The 6,000-nt window shown below is 32.7% G+C and overlaps 2 non-coding genes across 2 annotated transcripts; both read left to right on the top strand.

Annotated features, from left to right (window-relative positions):
• The first annotated feature begins 3,358 nt into the window (after positions 1 to 3,358).
• Trnad-guc (transfer RNA aspartic acid (anticodon GUC)) lies at positions 3,359 to 3,430 on the top strand. The gene has a single exon. It is a non-coding gene; the product is annotated as a tRNA-Asp (tRNA).
• Positions 3,431 to 4,093: 663 nt separating this feature from the next.
• Positions 4,094 to 4,167, top strand: Trnan-guu (transfer RNA asparagine (anticodon GUU)). The gene has a single exon. It is a non-coding gene; the product is annotated as a tRNA-Asn (tRNA).
• The last annotated feature ends 1,833 nt before the right edge of the window (positions 4,168 to 6,000 follow it).

Here is a 6,000-nt window from a genome sequence, read left to right as displayed (position 1 = left end):
ACCAGCAATAGCTAATAAAGTCATCCAGCAATAGCTAACAATCTAACCCAGCAGTAGCTAACAATCTCAACCAGCAATAGCTAATTATTTCAACCAGCAATAGCTAACAAGCTCATCCAGCAATAGCTAACAATGTCAACCAGAAATAGCTAACAATCTCACCCAGCAATAGCTAACAATGTCAACCAGAAATAGCTAACAATCTCACCCAGCAATAGCTAACAATTTCATCCAGGAATAGCTAACAATCTCACCCAGCTATAGCTAACAATTTCATCCAGGAATAGCTAACAATCTCACCCAGCAATAGCTAACAATTTCATCCAGGAATAGCTAACAATCTCACCCAGCTATAGCTAACAATTTCATCCAGGAATAGCTAACAATCTCACCCAGCTATAGCTAACAATTTCATCCAGGAATAGCTAACAATTTCATCCAGGAATAGCTAACAATCTCACCCAGCTATAGCTAACAATTTCATCCAGGAATAGCTAACAATCTCACCCAGCTATAGCTAATGTGTCTATGTGTCCCTGTGTATGATTCTAGCTCCCAAAATTATGGGCCAATTTTGATGTGGCTTATTGTTTGTTTGATATTATTTGGTTTATATTATATATTAGTTTGGTATTATATAAAATAGTTGGTCGTGGGTCGTGGGTATACTTCTCATCTGTCATAATAATAATTGTTTCAACTCCACTTTATAGCTCCATGGATTCTTAACACCTATATTATATTCGCAATGCAAATAATTAAATCAACCAACTGCCGTCAGCGGGCGCGCCGTACTAAATGCCCATTGGTCAGGTAACGATCACATATTACACTTAAATTATACTATCGTATAGACAACCTGGCGGCCTGATGATGACGATTTATGTTTTGTCAACCTGTGAGTCTAGTCCGAATTCAGTCCGTCTATGTAACTTGTCCGGATATTATGTTTATTTTGATGGAATATAGTTATAAAACTACATAATAATAACTACTATCAAATAAGTCTTTAATCTTTACGAGAAACGAAATTTAAACGAGATCAACTAAAAAGTTCGCACTTTTATCGAAATGTCACCTTTTTTTCACGACTTTAACAAATTACTAAAGGGTAACCCTAGTTACGAATAGAAGTACTTTAGGTATAGACTATGAGGAAGTAAGAGGGCACACGTAGTTAGGTAAAGGTGAAGGGTAGAGCTAAGGTTATGGGAACTGTGTTTGGGCGTGGTTATAACTATCCTTGTTGTAACGACCAAGGTATAACTAAAAGTAATCATTATAAAATCGTTGAGAGCTTAATTTTGCGAATAATCGGAATTTGATAAATGTAACGCCCCGCCCTTTACAATGAAGTGTCTTAGGAGATTCTTCTTTGATTGATCCCAGAATTCTGAGCGCCATCTCAATTCACTACAGATATCGCGCGAGTTGAATACAGTCGGGGCTTGAAGTAACCTCTCCCCCCGCTGTCCGCACTCCTCACCTCGCTCGCCTGTAGTGTAGTGATGTATTGTTGTTGATGTAATCCGATTATGAGAATTTGTAGAGAATTTAACGAAGTGTGTGCTGATTTCGATATATTCTTTACAAATATAGACTTTTCTAAAAATACTCTTTATAAAACTTTCTAGTTTACGTAAAATAATTTAATGTTTAACTTAAATTTCGTTATAATGTAATTACTTTTGTGTCCACTTATTTTTTTTTTTACTGTATTTGGTTATTGATGTGTACAATTTTAATTGGATCTCAGGATCATAAAAATATGCTGTACTTGTTATTAGATGATAGTTTTATCTTGTTATCTGTTATTAGTAATCTTGAAAATAAATAAATAAATGTACCGTAGTAGTTATAGTTATCGTACGCTAGCCATGTTATCGAGTTAATACTGAAGTTGAGATTCCGTGTAATTTGGTTCCCACAAGCACACAGCCGGTCTGAGGTTCGAGTCTCCTTAGGAGACGCCCCGCGACTGTTGTTGCGTACTCTTTGCGGCCTCCACGGCCCACGTCCTACTTCGCTGTGAAAGCCAGGGCTGCTAACAGCACAGAGGAGGTTTTAGTCGGTATGGGGTGTCGGCTTACGCGGACACTCGAGTCCGACATATTACGCCCCGTTCCTAGGCGTAAATACGTAACCGTATTTCCTCCTCTCAAAAAAAAAAAAAAAAACACATTTTTGGACATATTGTGTGTTGAAGAAAGGCAGAACAATAATTCAAGATTTAATTATTAGGTTGAAATAGTTAACTTACAGCATTATTTAATTTTATCGACACATGAGTGTGTGTTATCGTCATCAATTATTATTAGATCACATCACTATCGCATTACTGAACTGTACATTCATATCGCACGTTATCTGAAGTCATTTTGATACAACAGAAGAAAGGTACCCCTGGCGGGCATCGTGTATGTGTAAGTCTCCCAAATGGTACATTATTTATGTTTATAAATTCATCATGGGAATGATAGACTAACAGGATTTTATACTATTCCTAACATACAAATATTTAATAAGTTAAATACATATTTAACTGAAATATTTAGTTTTGAACCGACCACATCAATAAAGGATTTTTTATTTATTTATTAATAGCTGACCCAGCAAACTAATTTAAAAAAATCAACAATTAAAATTTTTGGAGCACAAAAAATGAATGCAACCGATTCTAAGAGGTCTTAGGTAGGTACAAAATATATCGTACTACAATAATAATTATATTCAATTGCCATTTTGCGACCGTATAGTGGTTTTGTGGATGGAAAAGAATAATATAAGAATCGCGATACAAAAATAGTACATCGTAGAAGGGCGAAAATTTGAAGAAAAAAATTGTCAAAAAATAAAATATATTTAGGGCTGGATCACCCTTAGATATCATTTAGGGGTATGAAAAATATATTTTGGCCGATTCTCTGACCTACCCGATATGCACACAAAATCTCATACAAATCGGTTCAGCCGTTTCGGAGGAGTTTGGTAACAAACACCGGGATACGATATTTTTTTATATATATTATTAGGACAATATGATTTTTTAAACTGATATAATTTTTTTTAAGTATAATAATATCTTAAAACGGTTGCAAACATAATTTAATAAAATATTGTTGATTTGTTATCTACAGAATCTTCTTTCATTGCACTTACGTACATTCTCGTTTCATACATATAATATTACTTTTAGGCGGTTTTGATATTATACATATATACAGAGTAGGGATAAAAACTTTATATTTTCTATCTTGAATTTATACTATTGTTGTTTAATGGACGTGAATGTGCTTTATTTTAGTGACTATGAAGAGTTCGAAACATTACAATCATAAATTTCGATACACCATCACAATCCTCGGTAGTATAGTGGTAAGTATCCCCGCCTGTCACGCGGGAGACCGGGGTTCGATTCCCCGCCGTGGAGACCATTTTTTTTTTTTTTTTTTATAATATTTTCTTACTAGTACTAGTCTACTACTCTCCAGTATAAAAATCTGACTGCATATCTACAATCTCTTTACTATTCTACAATGGCTGCCCTTTTTATAGTTATAAAAAAGTAGCGGTGTAGTATAAGTCTACTTATTCGCTAACTTTTAAAGTATTAAGAGAATATTATATTTATTAATTAGGTAGTTTCATATACAATACAATTTTCTTAGTCTTATGTTACAATTAGTAGTTCTAAAGTATAGGACAATTATGGTGTATTATACATAAAAATTACAAAAAAAACCGCCTAATTACCTCTGAAAAATAGAACTAATACTATCGCTACAATTCTTTCTTTTTAATATTCACTCGTCGCCAAAATTTCAAAAATCGTAGAATTGGTTTAAGTAGATCATAAAAAGTTTATTTATTTTAAATTTTCACAATGTAATAGGAGACAGAAGATACAGATTTATAGTAATAAAAGTAGTATAGATTATGATTTATGTATGTATAGATTTAACATTGGATATTCTAACGTTCTGTAGAAAATCGCATTACAGCCGCTATATGAACATGTATAAATTTATATAATTATTGAGGCATAATAAAGAACTCAACTAACTAATCACGTATTTCAACTCACCGCTCATAAGCCTCCGTGGCGCAATTGGCTAGCGCGTTCGGCTGTTAACCGAAAGGTTGGTGGTTCGAGCCCACCCGGGGGCGGTTCTTTTTTTTTTATTTTCATTAATGTCATTTTTTTCGTTTAAGAAAATTATTAAATAATAATTGGAATTTAAAAATTAACAGCATCAAACCTTACACAACTTATACGAGTCTAGAGAACTAGATATCTGAGTCTCTTGCTGTTAGATAACTGATGAAAACAGGCCATACTGTAAACGTGACAAGCTACGTCTTATACTCGCGATATGTTACTTTTTTTTTCGTGTATTGCTGAAAATAGAGGTTAACTCCAAACTTAATTTTTTCGACGTTTTCACAGGTATAAAAAATGATCTAAGCATCTAATAATACACAAACTTAAGTTTCATAGCTGATAATTTCGATTAATAACAATAAAAAATAGAGTTATTTATTTTAATAAAATTATAATAAAAAATATTACAATAATTATTATATCAGTAGGTATCAATAATTATGAATCTAAGAAAAATCATTGCAATTATGAGGAGACCTCTAGGATATTAAACATTTTTTGTTAGTAATTTTGAAACATATGACGCGACTTAAATAAGAAAAGACTTTGGATTTTTTTTCAAATACAATCGCAAATTATTTACCATAGGAAAAGTTAGTAACATAACATCAGTCTATAAAGGGGCTTTGACACGGGGAGAAGAACTGATAAGAAACCATTTGGTAGTTAGTAGCAAACATAATATTTTTATATAATAGTTTAAAAAAATCGAAAAACACGCTCAAAATTCGCTTTATTTTTCGATAATTTCCTAATATTAGATAAATTGGTTGAAGATATTGGTTGAAATATAAAATTAACATCATTTCCTGCCTTATCGATTGATTTAGAATTATATAAAATCTTATTTTGCAAATCTTATATTGAAAATTGGAATGATTCTATCATATTAATGTATTGTCATCGGTCCTCGATAAATTTACGAAGTTTGAACGAAATCTGGCCGTTTAAAGTTGGCAAAATCGAGCCCAAATGAGTCAGTTAAAAAGCGTGTAAAAATAGCAAAAAAAAAATACTGTCAATAGAATCATCCCACAGGATTGACATTGGGTTTCTTATCTATGTTTTGATATATCTTATTCTCTGAACTCGTTTCAATATAATTTATTAAAATCAAGTGCTGACCCGGCAAATATTATATATATATATAAATGAATTGATGTTCGTTAGTCTCGCTAAAACTCGAGAACCACTGGACCGATTTGGCTAATTTTGGTCTTGAATTATTTGTGGAAGCCCAGGGAAGGCTTAAAAGGTGAATAAACATGAAAATATTCGGAATTAAATAAAAACAACAATTTTGTTTTTCCTTTGATGTGTCCCCCGTCGTCCGATATTTGTTTTGTATGGACATATTTTCTATGAGAGAATATATTGACGCACGTTTAACAGTTCTGCTGTGAAACAATTTCATTACAACAACGGGGAGCATATTTTACGAAATAATTCTTGATGTTATGATATATTATTGACAAATTAATACAAAACATTAATTTATTTATTATATACAGAACAACGTCTGTCGGGTCAACTAGTAATGTATATAAATGAAGTACCCCGCGCCCGCTCATTGTATTAATTGTCATATTATGTCATGAAATGTCATTGACTGAATTATTTGTATAACGAATACATAGGTTAATCATAAGTTAAAAAAATATAGCTTCCGGAAAAGTACTTAATCACTATAAATTAAATACTAAAACCTGCGAAACACGTTGCATCTAGTTTTATACAGTATAACCGAAGAAAAAATGGCTCGCGATATACACACCAGCATAGTCACCTAACGGTAAGTGATCACCGCGGCCCATTCTCTCTTGTAACACCAGAGGAGA

This window comes from Leptidea sinapis, chromosome 22 (assembly GCF_905404315.1).
Source record: "Leptidea sinapis chromosome 22, ilLepSina1.1, whole genome shotgun sequence".
Classification (NCBI taxonomy): domain Eukaryota; kingdom Metazoa; phylum Arthropoda; class Insecta; order Lepidoptera; family Pieridae; genus Leptidea; species Leptidea sinapis.
The sequence above is the reverse complement of the archived record's forward strand: the minus strand, read 5'-3'. Positions and strand labels throughout refer to the sequence as shown.